The sequence below is a fragment of the Canis lupus genome, chromosome 10, assembly GCF_011100685.1.
Source record: "Canis lupus familiaris isolate Mischka breed German Shepherd chromosome 10, alternate assembly UU_Cfam_GSD_1.0, whole genome shotgun sequence".
NCBI classification, from domain to species: domain Eukaryota; kingdom Metazoa; phylum Chordata; class Mammalia; order Carnivora; family Canidae; genus Canis; species Canis lupus.
In genome coordinates, this window is record NC_049231.1 from 31,148,006 (window position 1) to 31,170,832 (window position 22,827).

Here is a 22,827-nt window from a genome sequence, read left to right on the forward strand (position 1 = left end):
GGCTGTTTGTCACTCAGATCTGATATTACTACAGAAAGCATCAAAGGGACCACTACTTCAGCACAGAATGTGTGCTGGTCTGTGTGGTTCTGGCACAGACCAACTTTCTTTAAAGGGTTTCTTCAGAAGGGGAAGACCTGGTATGCATCTGAAAGAGGTCTTTGGTGGCTCTTCTAGAGAATTCTGCTACCAGTGAGATCAGTGCTGAATTCAGAGTCAGGGGCCTGGGTTTTAATTTGTTGTATTGTCACTTGTCGTAAGATACAAAGTAAATAATCTGTACCTTTGCTGTGTCTGTTTTCTCATCAGTAAAAAGGTGATCATACCAACCTCACTGGGTAATGAAAAGGCAGAAATGAGAGAATGTGTGTGAATGTGCTTTTAAAAGATTATGCAACACAATAGTAAAGATTGTGTTGGGCCAGAAGTTTCACCGAATAAGACTCATTTGGTCATATCATTTCCTTGCTTAAAAGCCATCTGTATTGCCATGTTGCCTGGATCAGGATTGGAATTCATAGTCTCAAGAAGTCCTGCTTCTGGTTCTTGACTCTTCTTCCAGTCTCATCTGTGTCATTCCTGGAAATTCATCCTGTTACTCAGCTCTAGGAAACTACTTCTAGTCTCTGCTTCCTCTCCTACTTTTGAGTCTTTGCTTATGCTGTTCCTTCCAACTGACATTCCCTTCCACCTGCCTTGTCACAACTCCTACTCACCTGCTGCATTGGTACTTCCTCTGAGAACCTTCCCTGACTTCTCCAAAGAAAACTTCTTCAGCAGTCTATCTGCTGGTTTAGTTTAGAACCTTTTTTAATAGGGGAGGGGGCAGGAAAGCACGTCTTACTCTTTTCTGATTTCTGGTGCATAGCTGATACCCTGTAATGCTTGTGAATTTAACAAATTGCTGTTGTTAGGAGAACACGTAACTTTGCTGAAATATGTTGATGTTCTATCTCCTATCACCTTGGGAAGGACTGAACACCTAGGCATGAGGCTGATTCTAGCAAATTGCTTGTTCCAAACCTCATAAAGCCATTATCTTTTCATTTCAGAGCCATAACATTTTAAATAGATCACAGAGATGCCGGCCAGAGTTTCTGATTTTCCCATATTTCAGACTCTGAGGTTGATCGAGATGTTCAGAATTTAGCATTTGGGGATTGTCGTGGTAATTTGTGTGCCATTCCAATCTATTCTGAGCTAAAATTGATTAACACTCTTAAAAGGGAAAAACAAAATTTAGCAAATTGCTACGCTAATTAAGGTGAAAGCAAGCCTCTCTGTCTCCCAGGGTCTTGGCGCCAACACAGTGGGGGAAAAGCAATGGGAGGGAGGCGTGGCGCCTGGTGCACAAGGATGCTTCTGCCTCCTTCATTGCTCTTTTTTGGGCAATCCTGTGCCATGCTCCTTGCAAGTCTGTGCCCCCCACTACTTTTTAAGAAAACACAAAAGTGGTTCAGCAGAACCCCAAGTTCACATCTTGGCTTGCTGTCGAAGAACCATCTGAATTGGTGTCTGAGCCCTGGCTCAGTCAGGTGTTAGATGGGTGGCACAGTGACAGCCACCAAGACAAGGACTAAACAAAATAACACCTGTGAAGGCACAGCAGTGTCTGGAATGCAGCAGGTTTTTGAAAAGGCCCCACTCTCCTTTGCAGCCAAGGCACAAAGTAAGATTAAAATGCTCGTGAAATCCACAGACATTTGGGAGATGTCTGAAGGACATCTGAAGGAGTAAGGCACCAAGGACTGTACTCTGCTCCCGGGAACCCTGGGGCATCCCTGAGGTTGAGGTCTTGGACGACATGGGGGCAGAGGGACTGCTGCTCTGACTCTTGCACGCCCACTTCCATCCTGGAAGACCGACTGTTCATTATTTTACATATTGGATTTTTATCCATTGGAATCACAGAGTCCATGGCTTAAAAAATAAGAATTAAGAAAAATACAATCAGATGTGTTCTAAAAGATACTGTCTCCAGTGTCGTCTTCTTTTTTTTTTTTTTTTGTCTCCAGTGTCTTATCCTCTAGCGTGACCTTTGCTACCAACTACACTGACTACCCTGTTCAAAGTCTCAAACACACCTGCATTTTATTTCCCTTCCAATGAAATTCCCATCTCCCACCATCTTATATCCCCTGAGACTCTTGTCAGAATCCTGTAAGGACAATGAGTATGAAAGCATTTTGTAAACACAATTTTGCCATAACTGATGATCACAATAGTGATGATTTATATGTAATCTAGCTCTGCAAACCCCAAACCATGGTTTGCCCAGTCCCCGCAGCTTGAGCCTCTCCTGGCCGTAGCACTGCTATATGCCTGCTTAGCTGCTCTTCCAGAATCAAGGTTCATCTTTTTTTTTTTTTTTTTTAAAGATTTTATTTATTTATTTGAGAGAGGGAGCATGAGGGAGAAAGCAGGAAGGGTGGGTGGGGAAGAAGGAGAAGCAGACTCGCACTGAGCAGGGAGCCCAATGCGGGGCTCTATCCCAGGACCCCGGGATCATGACCTGAGCTGAAGGCAGACGCTTAACCCGGTGAGTCACCCAGGCACCCCCAAGAGTTCACCTCTGCCATCCCTCTTCCCTCACCCTGTGTCTGCTCATCCCATTCCTAGCTGGTCTCCATCTTCCTGGCCGCCATCCCTCTCTGAGCTTTTCTGACCTCTCCCCAACACAACAGCAGTTTTGGTCTTTTCCCCTCTGCCCACTCCTCCCCCAGATGTATTCTCTCTCAGCAGCATGAGTTGGCTCTCCCAGAAGCATGCCCAACCATGCCAGTTCCCTTTCCTGTGCATAAAACCCTGCGTGGTATCCTGGTGCTCCAAAGATAGAGGCTAGGATCTGGACTTGGGCTTTCTGGCTCCTGCCTCCTCCGGCTCTGTTGTCTACCACAGTACCACCGCTCACTCACTGGATCATCACAAGTGCTCTGCTCCTTCCCTCTCACCAGGGGGGCCACTACACAGGCTACTCCTCTGTCTGTTAAACTCTGTTCCCCAGTTGGCCTCCTCTTCCCCATTGCTAGTTAATTCCATGTTTTTTTCACTTAAGCTACATTTACTCCGGGAAGCCTTCCCTGCATTCAGTATCTGATAGGGGACACTTTGTTGTATGTTCTCATGGGATCACATACATTTCATCACACAATGTGATCTTTCTTGTCTTTGTGGAGAAAACTGGTCTTTCTCGCCCCTAGATAGCTGGTTCCAAAAGGACCGAGATAGGTCTGCTTTTTATCACCCTTCTATCTTTAATGCCTCCTGTGATGCCCGGCCTATGAAAATATTTGCAAAATGATGATATACAGTAAACTTAGAGCTGGGTCCTTATGAGTAATAAAGCCATTAGGAAGGGGTTTCTTTATCATTGTCAGGGCTCACCACATTCCTAAGGCCTGTTGGGCCTTAAGGTATGGGCGGACAGCCAGGTATTTGTCTACCAGTCACCCTGCAGTGGCATAAATAAGGCAGCTCCATCTGTGCTACCCTGTGTAAAGTCCCAAGAGCAGCCCTGGGACAGGTGAGTGTCTTTCCATGAATGCATTAAAACGCCATCCATCAGCTGATGTTAGCAAAGGAGGAAGAAGGGGAGAGGAGAGGGCCCGTGCTGTGTTGTGCAGTTGCATTTAGAAAGCGTGTCCGATGGTACCCTCAGCAGGCACACATGATGCCCCCCACCCCCAAACTGGTGCTGGAAAATCACTTTGTACAGCTGTTGGAAATGGCATTTCTCGGAAACATTCCTGTGGGCCCCTTATTATATCTGTTAGTGCTGGAGAACGGACTAAAAGGGAAGAGGAAATTTATAAGGGATTGGTGCATGATTACAAATGAACTGCAGGAAGTCTGCTGTGGACTGGTATGCTTCTCTTGGTAATGGCCAATTAGTGCAGATTTGCAAATAGTGATCACTCAGCTTGCTTGTCTCTGTGGCCTGTGAAATGCTCATTGGTCTTCTGATGTTTACAGGGCCCATTCATTTCCAGCCTCCCAGTCCCCATATCAACAGGCTACCAGGACTGAGCACATTTTTGTACCCAGAACTCCATTCAAGATGCATAACTCCTCTCACCAGAGAAAGGAAGAGCAGGATGGGGGACTTATTTTTGTGGGGAGCTTTGTAGATGATGGCATGCTGTCCCTTGCCCCTCAACGGCAGCCTTGTGGGATGGACTGAAGTTTGATTACCGCCATCTCACAGATAATTTATAAATTGAAGCATGGAGTTGAAGAGTATTTGCCTACAATCAGGCAGCTAATAAATGCCACAGCTGCTATTTAACTTTTCCCTTTCCAAAAAAAAAAAAAATAAATAAAAAAATAACTTTTCCCTTTCCAAATGGAATGCTAGGAGATAGAGGATTGTGTAATTCAGTAGACATGGATGTAGAGCAGATCCGAAGGGAAGGAGGGAGTCAGGGACTACAGCCACCGAGGAACACATCCGCCACTGTTGAGTTGTGCTTGAACATAGGATTCCTGTTTTCTGTGCCTCAGGACCCTGTCAGGCTGCAGTGTAACTTGTGCTATCTATGGGACCCTTGGTATCTTATGTGTGATGTGCTCCTTTTATAGAATGCCCCCAGCTCTGTGGAGCAAGTGCTATTATTATCCCCACCATGCAGATAAGGAGGGTAAGGCTTTGGGGTGGTCAACCAAACCAACCCCAAGTCCTGTGTGTAGCTCGTAGATGGCAGAGTCAGGATTAAAACCCAGAACTACTTGACTTCACAACCCATGCTCTCCTGTGTTAGATTTCCTTCCCTGTGGTCTGCTTGTATATATATATATATTTTTTTTTAAGATTTATTTATTTGAGAGAGAGAGAGAGAGAATGAGTGTGTGCACAAGTAGGGGGAGGGGCAGAGGGAGAGAATCCACAAGCAGACTGCCTGCTGAGCACGGAGCCCAATGTAGGACTCAATCCCAGGTCCCTAAGGTCATGACCTGAGCCAAAACCAAGAGTCAGCCTTTTAACCGACTGAGCCACCCAGGCTCCCCTATGGCTTGTTTTTAAGCTGGGACCCTGTAATTGTGACTAGACAAGGGTCCTCTAAGCTCTCGGTGGTGGTTTTTTTCCTGGTTGTTGATGAAGAACAAATGCTTTAAGCATGACCCCTCCATTAAAGGAGATGGAGCTTCCTGCTGTAGATAAAAGGACACTATATTCACAATGCTGCTGAAGTTCAGGACAGCCCCATCACTTCACCCAAGGTTGTTTTCCAAATGAAGCAGTCACTCTCTAGGCAGTTTCCCTTAAATCAGCAGTACATACCTTGTCAGTTTTCACACAAGACCCTGCATACCAACTAGCCCTTGATCTTGCCCCAGTTGGCCCAGAAAGTCAATCCCATGCCATCAGCTGGGGTGAGGATGAACCCGAGCTTGCAACGGGAAGCTCCTAGGGCCGCAGCCGTTTCATGATTCACCTGTCCAGCTGGGGGTCCTAATTTATCTCCTTTTCTCTTAGACCTGATGCCTGCTCGTTACCAACATCAGAAAGGTTATGAAGTGGGATTCAGGGCTATGGCTCCAAAAAATATTAATGGCTGACTCTAAAAATTGGCTCCCTACTCATCCTCTGTTACCTTTGTGCTGGTCTTTGTGGAGTATCGCAGAAGCTCTCTTTAGATAACTGCCATCTTCAGCACCCTGCTGTCCTTTGGGAGACATACTTCTATTGTTCCTCTCATTAGGGGGTGGATAAACTGCTACCTACCCTATCTGTTTCCCAGGAAGATGTGCTTCCTGAATGTTGGACATTTCCAGTTAGGAAGGACTGATACAAATAAGAAGCCCTAGGGATTCAGGGTTCGGAGGAAGCTCGATAAAAATAGCTGTCTTTGGACAGATGAGGTCCAGGGAGGGTTAAGAATTATCCAGGATCACATGTGATTCTTTCCAACACAGTCCTCTTCCCAGAATTGGGTCTGGGTGTTTTGATTGTGGGGCCTGGGCTATCGCTCAAAGGCACTGCACTTGACGGTGGTTGAACACCATGGACCGTCACCAACTCTACCCCCATAGGGCTGGAGCAGGTTCCAGTTAGGCTTGACCTGCAGAGGAAGGACAGAAGTCTCATGGAGGACATGATCTGCTCTAAGATGCCTGGCAGAAGAGTGAGAAGTGAAGTGTGTGTGACCTTTGGAATTGTGCGACTTCACTAATAATTCGGTAATACTGAGAATAACACACAATGCTTAATTGTCTTTTAAAGTTGTTACCTCTAGCCCTTCTTTATTAAAGGTGAAGATTAAATGCAGTAAATGAGGTCTCATAATGGAAAGCACACAGTGCTTGGCACATAGTAGGGACTCGTGAATTCTGTGTTTTCTCTTTTTCTATATTTGAAAATGGCTATGATTAACCTCTTAAGTCTTCACCCTTGTTTCCTTCTCTCTTTTTGCATCTCATGTTCTATAGGAGGGCTGACAGGGGTTAAATATTATGTCCAGGTCTGGAAAAGTTATTATCTCCCATTCTCTTCATTGTTTTTCTTGGGCCCTGGATTATCCATGTGGTTTGTGAATATGAGGGCTGGTTCTATCTGGCCAGCAGTGCACCTCTGGCCTTTGCAATAGGTTCTTCTCTCTCTCGGATAACAAGGTGAGATTGTAGAATGGACATGGGAGTGAAATGCATCTGAAAACACAGGAGGTGGTCGTTAGCTTTTAAATATCACACATGGAAAATTGTAAGCAACCAACAGGAAATTGTAATCTGCATTAGAAAAGAATCTTTGTGTCGATTGTACAATTCACTTTATACACAGGCAAATATTTCTTTATAAAATGGAGTGTCTTAATGAATGGGCCCTGTCTCTTTTTGAGAATCATAGAATCTTAATTAGGAAGGAACTTGGCATTCATTTGGCATAACCTTCCACTTTCTTCTATAATATTCTATATAAATGGTCATTAATCTTCTGCTTTTGAATACTTCCAGAGATAAGAGACCATTACCTCCCAAAGGACCTTGTTCCATATTTAGAAACTCTATTAGAAATATCCGCCTTGTGCTGTCCTGAAATCTTTATCTTTTTGATTCTCCCATTGGTCCTGAGCATTAATAAAGACCAAATGCAAGTGTAGATATCATTGTCTGTTAACTCCTGTTAACAGTCTCCTTTCCCACTAGACTGTGAGAACCAGGAGGGCAAGTCCTGTAACTTTTATCTCTATGCCCAGCTCTTCGGACAAAACCTGGTAAAAGTGGCTCCAGGAAATGCATTGGTTTTATGCCATGGGACTGCAGAGTGAGTCAACCAGCTGTTTGGAGACCAGCAGATCTACTGAGTCTTCTCTTCCCCATTCTTTCAATCATATCCCGAATGGCAGTGCTTGGAATCTGGGTGACACTTAAATATATCTTTCAACGTTCTTATGTAATACATAGGTTTCCACGTTGTTGCCTTCCTTGAATGGGCTTACTTTTTGTCTCTGTCTACTATTCTCTGTGGGCCTTCAGAATACAACAGGTGTGTCAGATCTATGTACCTGACATGCCCCATCAGGAGCAGTCATTGGCCTGGGCTCAGACACTTAAACACCTTTAAAGCAATTAAGTGTCCCCTGATCCACCCTTTCCCTGATCGTGAACATTGATCCCTTCCCATTTTCATCGCTGTGGTCTTCTCGTTCTTGGTTCATTTCCCTCAGTAAAGAAGGAGATGTTTTTGTGTACCTTATTTCACTGTGTCCTCAAGAATCCCCTGCTGTGGAAACAGCACATGTTTGCTTGTATTAATAAGGGATTTATCAGGGCAGCCCGGGTGGCTCAGCAGGTTTAGTGCAGCCTTCAGCCCAGGGCTTGATCCTGGAGACCCAGGATCAAGTCCCACATCAGGCTCCCTGCATCCTTGCATGGAGCCTGCTTCTCCCTCTGCCTGTGTCTCTGCCTCTCTGTCTCTCTCTATCTCATGAATAAATAAATAAAATCTTAAAAAATAATAAATAAAAATAATAATAATAATAAGGGATTTATCAAAGGAAGTAGCAGAATGCTGCTAATTGGAAATACAACTGATACCAAAATATACTTCTTTTGGTCTTTAATACAGTGCTCTTCCCTTGTACCAAAAATCATACCTATCCACAACTTGAGTTAAAAACCAGCAACAGTGATTGAAAAAGGTGGTTATAGTGATGGATTTTGACATTATAAGCTCAACCAAAAAAAAAAAAAAAAAAAAGACCAGCAGTATCTGATGGGTGAAGGGGATGGGCAGAATGAAGTGGGAATTAGGAGGTTAGGATATATTCCCAGTGAGAATAGGAGTCTTTGTCCAAATGTTTTCAAAGGATAAAAGGCTGGATTTTGGGAGTAAAATGTTAGAGCTTCAGTGCCTTAGATGAGGTATATTTTTTGACATATTACCCAGAGATGGAGTGGCTGAAGTGGTGTGATGAAAATTAGGAGCTTCCTGGCACTTTAAGGCAAGCGTGTTGAGTGGTCCATCCATAGGTTGATGAAACCCAAGAGGAGAGAAGAATTCTATGCATGCAGATGAAAAGGAGCCCTACAATCTAGGCAAAATGGGTGATAGGTTGCCCACATCATGGGATACCCTAGAAACATATTGAGTTATGAGGATTTAAAAAAATCCTCCCTTTAAGATTAATAATAACTCTCATTAATAAGAATTGATTATATGCCAACATAATAGCTTTACAAGCATAATATTATTTTATCCCCACAGTAAGCCTTGAGGTTAGTATAATTATTTTCACCCATTTCCAGGTGAGGAAGTGGAATCTTATAAAAGAAACTTGTTAAAATTATTCAGCATTTTGAACCAGAATATGACTCTAAGTAGTCCAACCCTTGAGCAGCACTGTCCGATAGAAATATAGTGACAAATCATAGGTATAATTTCAAGTTTTCTACTGGTCACATTTCCAAAGGCAAAATGAAACAAGTGAAAGGAATTTTAATAATAGCATTTTATTTAAACCTATATATCCAAAATACTATAATTTCAACAAGATCAGTATTTTCAAAATTACTAAGGAGATAATTTTATATACTTTTTTTCATACTGCCTTCAGTAGTCAATGTGTATTTCACGCATTTAAACTTAGGCTGCATTTCAATGACTCAGTGGCCATCTATATAGGGGTGGTGGCTATGAGGGAGCACTGGAGCCTGATTTCTGAGGCTCCACCATGACACAAGGGCAGAGGGTGGAGAGAGACATATCTTTGAAGAATAAAAATTCTGGCTGAGTCTTTTTGCTATAATAATAGATGTCCTTAAGAAAATTTCTACAGCCCTTTCTGAGCAGGGACCTCAGAATACTAGCCACATTTTCTCGTGTATAAAGACAACAGAAAATTATATTCTATGCAAGAGCTCACAAAATATACACCAGTGTATACTTGAAGAAGTATCATCAGTGATTTGCCAGCCAACCATATAAGTAATCAAAATGAATATTCAGAATGAGATAGTCTCATTCTAGAGGGGCAGGCAATGTGTACTGAAAGAAGTTACACATGGGATGATATGTAAATAATTGTTTTAAGTCTATTGCAAAGATGAATGCAAATGCCAAAAGTTGTTCTTAAAAACATACATAAATAACCAAGTAGTTTTGTTGTTGTTTCCATGTTTACCCATCTTGCTCACCCTGTACCTCCCACCTCTGGCAACCACCTGTCCCTTCTCTGTGTCTATGAGCTTGGGGCTTTTTTTTTTAATTGCTGTTTCTTTGTTTGGTTCTGTTTTTCCGAGATTCCCATGTAAGTGAGATTATATGTATTACTTTTCTCAGTCTTATTTCTCTTGTAATGCCCTCAGGGCCATCCATGTTGTCACAGATGATCTCCTTATTTTTTAGGGCTGAATAATGGTCTCTTTTCCATTCACCATCAGTGGACACTTAGGGTGCTTCCATCTCTGGGCTATTGGAAAAGACGCTGCACTAGAAAACTAGAGTGCTGATCAGTCATTTTAAAACCAGCTGGGAAGTGTGTGTTGGATTTAAAAGCTGCTACATTTCCTGCGTTTTGTGTAACTCAGGTGGGATTCTGTAACCCTTCACTCTGATCATCAGGAGAATGAAAAAGTAAGCTGTTTTTGCAAAACTCAAAGCTGACCATGGGTAAAGTTATAAATAGAATTAAAACTGAGTTATCAGAGATGAATATTAATATTGCAAGTGAAACAAAGTCTGTGTAATGTAGGTAGGGAGCAGAAACAAAATGAAAAAGAAAAAAATAAGAATGCTGGAACGTAAGATATACAAATGGGGGAAAATGAGCCTTGTTGTAGCATATGCAAAAATTAACTTGAAAATAATCTTACACCTAAATGTAAAGACTAAAACAATAGAACTGATGGAAGAGAACAGAGAAGAAAATCTTAGTGACCTTGGGTTAGGCAAAGATTTCTCAAGTGGGTTATGAAAAGCACAAACTAAAAGAGCAAGAAATACTAATAAATTGGACTAATAAACTGGTTTTTGTTGTTCTGAGACATGAATAAGAAGATGACAAGCCACAGACTCAGCATATTTACAAAGTATATGTCTGATAAAAGATTTGTATCTGGAATATGCAGAGAACTCTTAGAACAGTACAAGAAGACAAATGACCCAATTTAAAAATGGACAGTGGATTTTAAGAGACACATCAGTAAGGAAGACAAGGATAGCCAGTAAATGCCCACCCCCCCAAAGTGCTCAACATCATTAGTCATCAGGGAAATGCAAATTAGGTCACCAGGAGATTCTACTTCACACCCACTACAATGATCAAGATCTTAAAAGAGTGAAAATACCAAGTGTTGGTGAGAATGTGGGACAACCAGAACTGTTGTACATGAGTAGACATGTAAAATGGTACATCCACTTTGTAAAACAGTTTGTCCATTTCTTAAGAAGTTAAACAGTCTCACATTATGGCCCACCAGCAGGAGAAATAAAAACATTCACATACAAAAATTTGTATGTGAATATTCACAGCAGCTTTGTTCATAGAATGCCAATGTCCATCAACCAGAGAAAACAATTAGTATATCCATTCAGTGGAATGTTAATTCAGCAGTGAATGTGATATATACAACAGTATCAGGGAATCTCAGAAGTAGTACACTAAGTGAAAAACGCCAGACACAAAATACTGCGTATTATATATGACTACACAAAATTCTTGAAAGCAAGGCAGGAGGTACTAGAACCCAAAGAGTGGGGTGGAAGAGACCACCTAAAAGGGGTATGAGGAAAATGGGGAGGAGGGAGATAGAATTGTTGTATATAGTGATCGCGTGGTGGTTGCAGACTGTATACATTTGTTGAATCGTTCATTTAAAAGGAGAGATTGTAATGTATGTCAATTTTTTTCACAGAGCTGAAAAATAATGCTTAAAAATACTATTCCAGAACAAAACCAACATTACTTATTTTAACAAATGTACATACTTTAAATTTCTTTTAATGGAGAAACACCCCAATGCTTAAGTAACGGTATCTTAACTGCTTACAATCTTCAAAAATATACCTAAAATAAATTATGAAATTAAAAAATAAGTTTATATGTAGGATGTCTCAGACATACAAAGGAAAAGAAGGTACAGATGTTAATTTCAGACTATCTCAAAAATAAAGTATATTTAATTGAAATTAGTAATTTCAAATTGACAAGCATGATATCCATAAGAGGAAATAATAGCCATGCTGTTTTCTAAGTTAGAAAGCTTTCAAATACATAAAGCAAAAACTGATAGAAATATAGGATATATTGAGTTTCAGCCACTAAAAAGGCAAATCATAATTTTAATGACAGTTTTAAGAATATAATCATTATGAGTAGATATCAAAGCTTATATCCATAAAATGGAATAAAATTGGATTTTCATGTGTTTTTGGAGAAATTACATAAATTGAGGGTGCAAGAAAACCTCATTAAATTCCAAACCATAAAAATTATACAGGCCCCCTTCTTGGCTACAGTGAAGTAATACTACATCAGAAACAAACTTTTAAATGGGAAGTTCAACATACCTGGAAATTAGAGGAAGGTGAAGAATTTTTCTAAATGCTTATTTAATCCAAAAGGAAGTAAAACTAAAAATTATAGCCTATTTTCAAAACCACAAAAGAGGAATATTTCACAGTAAAGCTTATGGAATGTGCTCAAAGCTGTCATTGGAGATGTTTTAATAGCCTTCAGTGCCTTCATTATTCAAACACAAAGATGATGATAAATGCACCTCACATTCCATTTGATAATTTAAACAAGAATAATGGTGTGGACCTAAGGAAAGCAGAAGGAAAATAAAGTTAATAGCAGAAGGCTGTGAAATAAGAAAAATGAAAAGCAAAACTAGAATTAAATTTTCGAAAGCTGGTTCTGTGAATGAGAAAATGGCAGTCCTCCGGCTAATTTAGGAATGAGTAATGGAGTAAATATTGTTAAGCTAAACACTAAATAAGGTAGCAGACAACAATGAACATGGAAAACAGTAATAAGATAACAGTAAAACCTAGCATTTATTTGGTACTTATGTACTAGATACAATACTAAGTATTTAATGTGGGTTCTCTCACTTAATTATCACTCTATAAAATTAGTGCTATGATGATCCCATTTTGCAGATGAGGAACCTAAAACTCGAGGCAGTTTGGCCAAGACATCTTGGTTTGCAGAGGTTGGAAACAGGATCACAGCCTTTATCCTGGTAGTGGGTCTGGGTTTTGATTCCTAGAACATAACACTGTAAAATGCCATCCCCTACATAGGTGTATTTTAATTGTATGTGTATAATACACATTTTAGTATATACTGTATATGTTAGGTATATATAATACACACATGGCATGTATTTATGATATGCATATATTGTATAAATATATAACATGTAATATGTACATATATGCATTGTATATATAATTGTATATAATATGCATATGTTGTAATACAAAGTGCTATAATATATATGTATGTATGCATATATACATACATTGTATATATACACATCTATATGTATACGATGTATATAATATACATTTCAATTAGTCAAATTGAAATAGATTTCATTTCAGTTAATCAAATCTACTAGAATTTTCCCTTGAATTTTCTTAGAATTTTTTCCATTTCTCCTTGCCATATACAAATTTTCCTTGCCCTTGGATAAAAATTTTCATTTTTTTCCTAGTCTGAATGTTTCTCCCTTTAAATTTAAGTCTTTAAATTACCCAAAATTTATTTTTGTGTCTGGCGATATCCTATTTGATCTTTCCCCAAATGCTCAATCTTCACAATAATGGCCTTTTGCTACATAAACCATTCTTTCTCCAAGGGTTGGAAATTCTTCCTTGAGCAAAGGTTGATAATTATCCAGAACATAGGATACCACTCTTTCCTTTTCATATTCACAGCTGATAGAAGTAACTGCTCCTGGGACTCTTCCTGCTGAGTGGAGGAAAAGCTTCAGCATTCTTATTAAGACTCCTTCATTCAAACATTTACTTAGAGTCAATTATGTGCAAGTACTCTGTTAACAGTGGGGGATAGATAGGGTGGTTAAGAACAGAGGGGGTCCATCCCTGTAGTGGATGAGTTGGGCTTATGACCAGTACTTAGGCATTAAAGGTACTGAAGAAATAATTATAGAAGAGAAGTGTTTAACAAATAACTATACAATAACAAGTGTTATGAAAAAGGAAACAGTGGCATGACAGCCTAGAGTAGAGCAACCCAAACATGAATAGAATGGTGGGCCAAGAATAATTTCCTTGAGATTTAGACTGAGCTCTAAACAATAGATGGGGAGGAAAAGTGAGGAGGGAAGACCTCTATTTCAGGTAACATGGTGAACTAGACATACTAGAATGTTGTATATAACATTGCATATATATATTATATATGGAACATTTTATATATATATATATATATATATATGAAAGGAAGAACTATCCCAGTAAATATGGCTTAAACAACATATCCATTTTTCTTATAAATGATTGGCAGTTCCATGAGAGATGGTAGTGTTCATGGGTGTTCTCTTGGGCTCCTCATGGTTACAGTGGTCATAGCAAACCCAGCAAGTCATCTCCTCTCAGGACATTGGGAAGGAAATGTGGGTTCTCTCTGTCCCCATCTCTCTTTCTCTCTCTCTCTCTCTCTCCCTCCCTCCCAGGGGGAGGGAATCTTCTCCCCAGAATCTCCCAGCAGACTTCCCATCAGGTGTGCTGGTCAGGATTGTCCTATATCTATATGCTGTCTACAGGGGAGACTGGGAGAGTGAGGGTTTCTGTGTTTGCAGCCTTCACAGCAGAGACTAGAGGAGCAGCTCTGAGTAGGCAACCAGTAGAGTCTCTCACACTTCCCTTTGTAGGTTTGTTGTGAGAAGAAAATGCATATTTAGGAAGCAGGGATAACTAGTATATATATGTATATATATATATGTATATATATATATATGTGTGTGTGTGTGTTGTTTTTTCCTTACTTGCTCTTTTTAATCTGTGACTTCTGAATTAACCACTTTTGGAGTTTGGTTTGGGTAACTTTGTTGGGATTTCCTAAGGCAACTAGTCTGTCCATGGGGAAATTCCCAGCCTCTCAAGATAGATGGACTACCAGTAGCCCAGGGTAACTGGCTGGCTTGGGAAATCGGATGCTAACTCTAATTAATTCAGCTACCTAGCTGAATTCTCAATTAAGAGGAAGTAACTTGGGTCGGGTCTATACATTGGTACAAGTCAATCAGTAGATAAGGATTTGCTGAATGCACAAGATTCTGTCAGAGCTCAGACGCAGAAAAGCTAATGTCTTCTGCAGGAATTTAGTACCAGTGAATGAAATGGAGAGTGGTGCAGTACCAGTCAGTTACCAGCTGGATAGTCAGGGCTGGCTTCCCAGGAGAAATGGGATTTGGAGCTGGGCCTTGAAGCTAGTGTGATTTCCAGAAGTGAAGGGGAAAGAGAAGGGGCGTATCCATGCTGGGTACATCATTATCCAGAACAAGGAGGGCTTGAGGAAGAGGGTGGAGAGAAGGCGGAAGAGCTTTTTATCGGGCTCTGTGAATTAATGACAGGTTTTCACTGCCCAAAGAAGAGAATACCTTTCCCCAAGCAGGATTCCTTTGTCTGATTATTATCTGCTGAGCTTAGCTATAAAACTTAATACCCTCATCATTGTACTTTTTCTGTCAGAAAAGAAAGAAATGTGTTTCTTTTATCTTCCTGGCCTTCTGTTTTTCACTTAGTAAGGCCAGACCTAAAAAAAAAAAAAAAAAGGAAGGCCAGGTCTTTTGATAGTAGAAGAAATTAATACACCAGTTCGCCAAGACTATCACCTGGGGCTCCTCAGGATGCCCATGGGAAAAAAATTAAATTACTGTTACCTTCTAGTCTTCAGTATCCGTATGCCACTATGTCCACATTTGCATTAAAAGCAAACAAATTGAATGTCTACCATATGCAAAATATCTTAGAAACCACTAGGGGAGTTTCTGAGCTAAGATAGTGAATCTACCACCAGGGATGCTCAGGTGGAGATACATGTGTACCTGTGAATTACCCACAGGATACATAAGGCAGAGAGAAGCATGCTTAGTAGTGGATGAGTGTGAACCTAACTGGCCTGATATTTGGAAAATTGAACTTTGATTTTACAGTGTGCAGAAACCATTTAAAAAAAATCAATGTCCCTGATCTGTTCAGTGGGTTTGAGGACAAAAGGGGAGCTGGATGGGATGAGCATTGTCAAGTTTTTTCCTGAGGTTCTGTTTCTCTTATTTATTAGATAACTTGCAACAGAATGCCACCTCTGTGTGCTAGGGAGCATTGGTAAAATGAACAAGTCAGTCCAAGACCTTGATCTTAAGGTTCTCAGGACCGATGACCCAGTGACCATATGGATCCTGGGGGCAGGGTGTTGTGGTAGATGAGTAAAAAATAAAGAATAGAATTGGTTCATCTACTCCAGACTTGCTGCTTTACACTATGACTATCCCCAAAAAGAAGATATAGATGGGTTTTAATTAAAAGTCTCTTTCTTAGACTGCTTCTTCCCTCTTCAGGTGACCACCGTTAAAGGCAGATTAATTTTTTTTTTTTTTTTTTACAGCTGATATGACAGGGTTTGGGACCTGTTGAATGTGTCCGTGGAGGGAGAGAGGAATCAAGTTCACCTCGTAGAGTTCTAGAACAAGCTGGTGGGTGCATGGTGGTCTCATGTATATTGAGGGAAACTGACAAAGGAGCATGCTTTAGTGGGAGGAGCAGGAGTTCTGGCTGTTGTCTAGATAACCACTAGAGAGACCATAGTGTAATGTGTGTCGCTGGGAGCTGTCCAAAATGGAGAAGTGCTGATAGTGTGATTTTTTCCCCCTAAATAATTGCATAGTGCAGGATCATCAGATGTACAGGTGTGTCATTTGTTACATGAGCCTGGTTGGGACACAGTTAAGTGGATCTGGGGCTGTGACCCAGCAGAAGGAATCTGCTCTACTTTATACAGGGCAGGCGTGGGAGTGGAGCTAACATCTGGGGCTCTGTACAAGAGAGCCTAAGCTTAGGGCAAAGTATTCAGGAGGATGCTAAGTAATGACAGGTGCCCAGCGTGTGGAGCTTGGAGTCCTTGGTTCAATGCGAAGTTGCATTTAGGATGAGGCTTATCCTCCAGGGAGAGGGGGTGCCTGGGCCTAGTGGAAGCATGGAGTTCTTGCTGGGATAGGGGCAGCCCCAGTCTCAGCCAGCTAATTGCTGCCAGCCAAGAAAGCCCTCCTTGAATTGGCCACTGGGCAATCTTGCTTGTCTAAACGTTGTATTCTTCTCTTTATAAGCCTCATTTAAGTTTTTTTTATCTTATATGTGGGTTTATGGAATTGCCTCTTTTCTTCCTTTAGCTCATGATGCTGAGGACTTCACACTCTTGCCTTCTTCCTCTGAAGAGGTACTTCACTAATTCTGGATAACACAGTATTTTCCAGTAGGTCAAACTGAGTCAAACTTTTACACTGGTACCAGGATCAAATCAAGATTTCACCTGCTTATCCGTACACATTTTTCAAGGTTTCACCAGTATTTTTTAATGATTTATTTATTGGGGGGCGGGTAGTTAGGGGAGTACAGAGACAGAGGGAGAGAAATGCTCAGTACACTCCCCACTGAGCACAAACCCAACACGCAACTCGATCTCACAACCTTGACTGAGATCATGACCTGAATGGAAACCAAGGTTCGAGACTTAACTCACTGAGCCACCCAGGTGTCTCAAATTTTCACTAGTATTTTTGAACAAGGTGCCTCAGCCATAACACCCTTGATGTTTTGGGGCAGATAATCCTCTTTTTGGGAGTTTGTCTAATCTTAAGGTGTTTGGCAGCATTCCTGGCCTCTACCCACTAGGTACCCAGTGGCTGTCTTCCCCTCAGGATGTGGTAACCACACATGACTCTAGTGTTGCCAAATGCCAGAGAGTGGGCAAAATCAGCCCTAATTAAGAACCAGTGTACTGAAATCAGACAAAATCATGTGTGAGTCTGCTATTGAGGCCATCCCTGACTGTGATGTCCTTGAAGGTAATGGGGTGGAAAATTCAAGCCACCAACTCAGAGACCAGCCAAGTGGATTTATGTCCTTTTATTTCTGTCATGTGACACATAAGCAGCACCCAGATGTTGCCTGACACACATTATCTGTGGACCCCATGGTGATATCATCACTTTACCTTGTTTGGGACACAGAAGGGGCCAGATTCTCTTTCTTCGCTAACTGAAACATGGGAAGCAAGCCAGAGTTATTTCTACACAAAGAGTACTTGGAACTTTTTATGTTTTCATCCCTTGGTACATGCACCATGTCACCAATTTGATTTTGGGGGTAGGCGGAAGTGCCCAGAGGTGTCAAACTGAGTTTTCTTGCTGAGCACAATGGACAATACTTTGGTCTGTCAATTCCATCTGCTTACCTTGCTAAAGTCAAAGCATGACATGGGGAGCATCTTCCCGAAGGTCTAAAGAGGTAAGTTTCAACCCTACTACCATTTACTGGCTTTGTAACTTTGGACAGTGGTGTTTTAAAGTCTCAGTTTCCTGTTATGTAAAGTGGGGATGTGAATTCTTGCTTAATTCACAGTTATTTCCAGAATCAAATGAAATCATCTGAAAGTGCATTGTAAACTAGAAAATGCTGTGCATGCATTATCCTCATCATTCCCATTATCATTTTTGAAAGATGGACATCATCTTCACAAACTGACCTGTTAAATATCCCTTTATAGACTCAACTCCCTTGGCTAAAAACTCATCTAACTAGGATATTTTCATTGGATTTAACCACTCAGCCAGGCTCAATTCAAGAACCCCAGTGGGTTTTAAATCTGCTCACTACTGGCTAAATAATATGTTTGAAGAGAAAATAGCAAGCAGTGATCAACATCTTATTCATAGGCATAATAGCGCTGCTAAAACTCCCCTTTCTCATCCCCTATTATTATTAATATGCTGTTATTACCTAACGTACACTGTGTCCTAGAGTGTGCTTGTTGCCTTTACATTACATATACATAATACATAAGGCCTACCCTCCAAAACCAGCCATTATAAAGAAGCGAGAGGAAATCACCGATGGTGGCAGATGTGGTAAGGCACTAGCGTTTCAAGCTTGCTCACTGTGATCAGGCCTTTATTCTCCTTGTCACGTCATGAAATATTCCTTACTTCCAGATTCAGAATTAACCAGCAGCTGTGAATGCAGATTCTGTCAGGTGGCCTGCTTGGTGCGTCCACAGACATCATCTCTGGTTTTCAGTCTCAGACCAAGTGAACGGCTTTGTCTCTATTTTTCAGGTGCACAATCTAAGAGAGAATAGAATTGACCCACCTCCCAATGTGTGTTTTCAAACTCTGAGTAGTGTTCATTTCTGTATTCTGTGTTGCTTCCAGGTCAAGAATGCTTAAATATTCCCACACCAAGGGGAATTAAAAGAGACATACAACAAAAATACTCCGTATAGGAACAGTGTCTGTGCAAACAACAAAGCAGAACCAAAGTTATGGAGCTTATGCTGTCATTAATTTGGGTCTTGATTTCCCAGCTAGGAGTTAGAATTGATTGGTTGGTTCATTTCCCCAACTGCTGTATATCTCAGGCTTGGTTGCACCTAAGGATCATTTAGTAGACTTTACTAACACAACACATTACCCAAAAAGCCATGACAAGGTCCTACCCTCAATTGCCCATTAACATCACTTGTGATCTTGATCAAACCAGAACCAGCATTAGTGCCAGGCCTCACCACTGGCTTTTCCAGGGCAGACCCAGTATAGTGGGATCAGGTGATTCTCTGGTGCAGCCCAGTGTCGGACCTTGCCTCCAGCTGGTTTTCATCAGTGTCCTAGTGAAGTTGGCTTTTGCTCTGGGCCCTCAATAACATCATTCATATAAAGCATGAGCATCAGAGGCTGAGATTTTCTCTGGCATTCTCCTTAGGTGCTAAGGAACAGAAATTAAGAAATCACTGTAACACTCTTGGGACACCTGGGTGGTTCAGTCAGTTAAACATCTGCCTTTGGCTCAGGTCGTGATCCTGGAGTCCTGGGATAGAGCCCCACATTGGGCTGGGGAGCCTCCTACTTCCTGTGCCCCTCCACCCTCTCTCCTGCTCTTTGTCTATGTCTCTCACTCTGCTCTCTCTCTCTCTCTCAAAGTCTTTTAAAAAAATCATTGTAACGCTCTTTTTGGATCTACTTTTTAATCTTCACTTTCTGTTCTGTTTTGGTGTTAACAGTTTTCTTCATAGCATCTTATCTGGTCACTTGCAGTCTTGTAGATGTCTGGGAGACATCTGTACTGGGAAGGTATGTGACTCTCACAGGTTGCATTGACTGGGACTGCGTTGGAATGTTCTTTTGCACTAAAAGTACAAGCTCCGTTTCCTAATCACCTTTTCCTTTTCTAACTGTACTTTCTATTTCCAGGTGCAATCGACTGCTCTATCCCCAAGAATTCTAGAGAGATTTCATTTATAGCTTTCACTGCCTGATGATCATTTGAATATCTCATTTGAGTCAGTTTCCAAAATGATTAAGATTTTTGGAATGAGTCAAATCTGATTTTTAGTCCTAGCTCCTGTAATTCTTGAAGATTGTGTGATTTCCTTGATGTCTGTTTTTTAGGGTTATTGTGAGAGAAAGATATTCATAAATTGCTTATCATGTCTGTTACATAGTGAGCATTCAACAAATACCATATTATTATCATCATAGATATAATAATGCTCTTTCCTTTTTATCTGTGATCTCCTAAGAAATAGGAACATTCCACATTCACTGCTCTTTCCTTAGTGTCTAGTATAGAGTTTGGCACACACAATGAATGTTTAGATAAATGAGTCACTTTCAGAATTAGGTGATTTTTTTTTTTAAGGGGGATTTAGAGCATTAGGAATTCCTTTGATCAGTAATCAAATCCCCAAATGGAAAGTACAGGCTTAAATGGAATTATCTTGTGCCACATACCATCTTCTGTAGTACTTTCTAAGGTTGACATTCATTTGCCTTCTGCACTCTCGTGTATGATAAATTCTAAATCTAGACAAGTTAGACAGCTATCCTCAACACCTGGTTTCCTTGACAACCCTTCATATAAATAGTAAGGGCCTGTTACAGGGGTGAATGTCAATATAACAGTCTGAGGATTCATGGTCAAGATAAAAATATTTTAAATTACAGTAAGACTCTTGGTTAATGTTTTTAGATGTATTACAAGAGCTGAGTAAAGATACCATCTTTCCTTTGGATGACCAGTAAACAAGGGTCATTTCGGTTGTCAGCCAAGAGAAATTCTGTCATGATAAGGCTTTCCTTTGGGTCTCCACTTTACCAGGAGAGTTTCACCTTCCATGTTGTGTGAGAGAAAACAGTCTTTAAGCCAACTGAAAATTAATTAAGTGGCACCTCTGGTTCACCCTCCTTAACCCACTTTACCTGCTCAAGGTTACCTTCCTGTGTGTTTAGAGTTCAACTGACCTGAGGGGTTCATCTCTGAGGCTGAGACCAGAGAGCTTCACAGGCAAGAGCTTCACCTCCAAAGGATTACAAAGTCCTCTGAAAATGAAAAGCACCTCATTAATGCAGAGCAGCATGGTGCCTCATTAATTGCAGCCTCTGAGGCTGCCTTTTGGAAGGTTCCTGACAGAAGGAAGTGGTAGGAATGAGAGAGGGGGGATCATGGGCAAGTGTTCCCCTAAAATCTCTAGATGAACTTGGGAACAGATAGTTGTAATGTTTTGTGATTGAACTGCCAGCTGAGTAAATTTATGAAGAACCTCTAGACTTAGCTGATGCTAATATCGGGATTCAGGTATTGAGTTTATTTGTGTTGTTTTGTACACTTCTCTGTTTTGCGCCTAGCTTAGTGTCATATAATCCTGTAGAGCATAGTTTCTCAACTATTAAAAAATTTTATCATCACCCTCTCCCCAGGAGCCTATTTAGGTACTTTTTTTTTTTCCTAATTGCGCCCTTCCCCTCCATGAGATTTTAATAACAAATCATGGTAATATCCAAGATTTTTTTTTTTTTTGGCCTCACAAGAAGCAATTTTGCCTTGTTAAGAATGCATGCTGAAGAATAAATTTATAATAACAGGGAAACAAATAAGAGGGCTTTTCCCCCCTCCCTTGCCTTTACTAGCAAAATGATTATCTCCATTCTAACACTTGGAGCAGGAGTTGAGAGAGGATGGGGGGTGGTTTTAGCTGGTTAAGCCTGGTCTCTCTCTAACTCCCAAATCCTGTGTTCTCTCTAGGTCATGTTCTAGATCACCTGTGATGGATTTCTGTACATACAGGCACATAGACACATATGAAGACTGCAGATAAATTGGTTATGACAGACACTGATGAAAACACCACACTATCTAACTTAGAACTAGAATAGTATCAACAAAACTATCCCTTTCTTATTCAGTCCCTCTATCACTTCCAGCCCCTATTAACATAAACCACTATTCTGAGTGCTGTAATAATGCCTTTTGAAATAATTGTTGTCTCTTAAAGCAGTCCTCTGGTGTTTGAAAGGATGAATGAATGATCCATGATCACAGCAGGTTCACCACTATATCCCCATCCCCAGGAATGGTTCTCAGTAAGCATAGCTTGTGTACTTGTATTGTTTTACTTTTTCAAAACTATTCACTGAGTGCCACACTGACACTGTGTGTCAGAAATTGTGCTAAGTATACATACATAAATACATACTGTGCACTATAATAAGAATTGCAGCTTCTAAAAATATTAAGTCCAGGCTACGCAGGAGCTAATGCAATTTTCTCCTCAGTGCATTGAAAAATCTATTAGTTAAGAAGGCAGCTATATTTCAGGAAATTAAACCACTGTAACAGTCCAGTTCACAAATCAGAACTCCCAGTGCTTTGAAATGCTTCATTTCATAACGTAAAGTACTGAGGGATGTTCAGGCAATCCGTAAATGCTCTGGTGACCAATCCCCCCAAGCTTCACAAAGCTAAATACAGAATGCTTCTTGCCGGGCGTGAGAGGGAGGAGTTTTGTTGCTGATATGAGAAGGAATGTGTTTATAGATCCATGATCGCATTCCTCATGATTCATTCTACCTTTGTCATTACTCCAGAATTAATTATGTTTATGGAAGGTGGTTTCTCAGTAGATTTGTGAATAATGAGCATTTCAGGTGGAAGCCAGTTAACTTATTTTAGGCTGGAGTTGTAACCTGTGAATAATATTTACTGATGCTTAGTGTAGAACGCTGTCACCTAAAAAGACCAGCCTGGGGGCTCTTACAAGGTTTCCTTCCAAGTTTCCATTGTGGGAAGATGTGAAATATATAACTCAG

General features: G+C 40.8%; 1 protein-coding gene across 4 annotated transcripts in view; it reads left to right on the forward strand.

The window, feature by feature from the left end:
• LARGE1 (LARGE xylosyl- and glucuronyltransferase 1) overlaps positions 1–22,827 on the forward strand; it is a 526,275-nt gene that overhangs the window by 260,786 nt on the left and 242,662 nt on the right. The window lies entirely within an intron of this gene.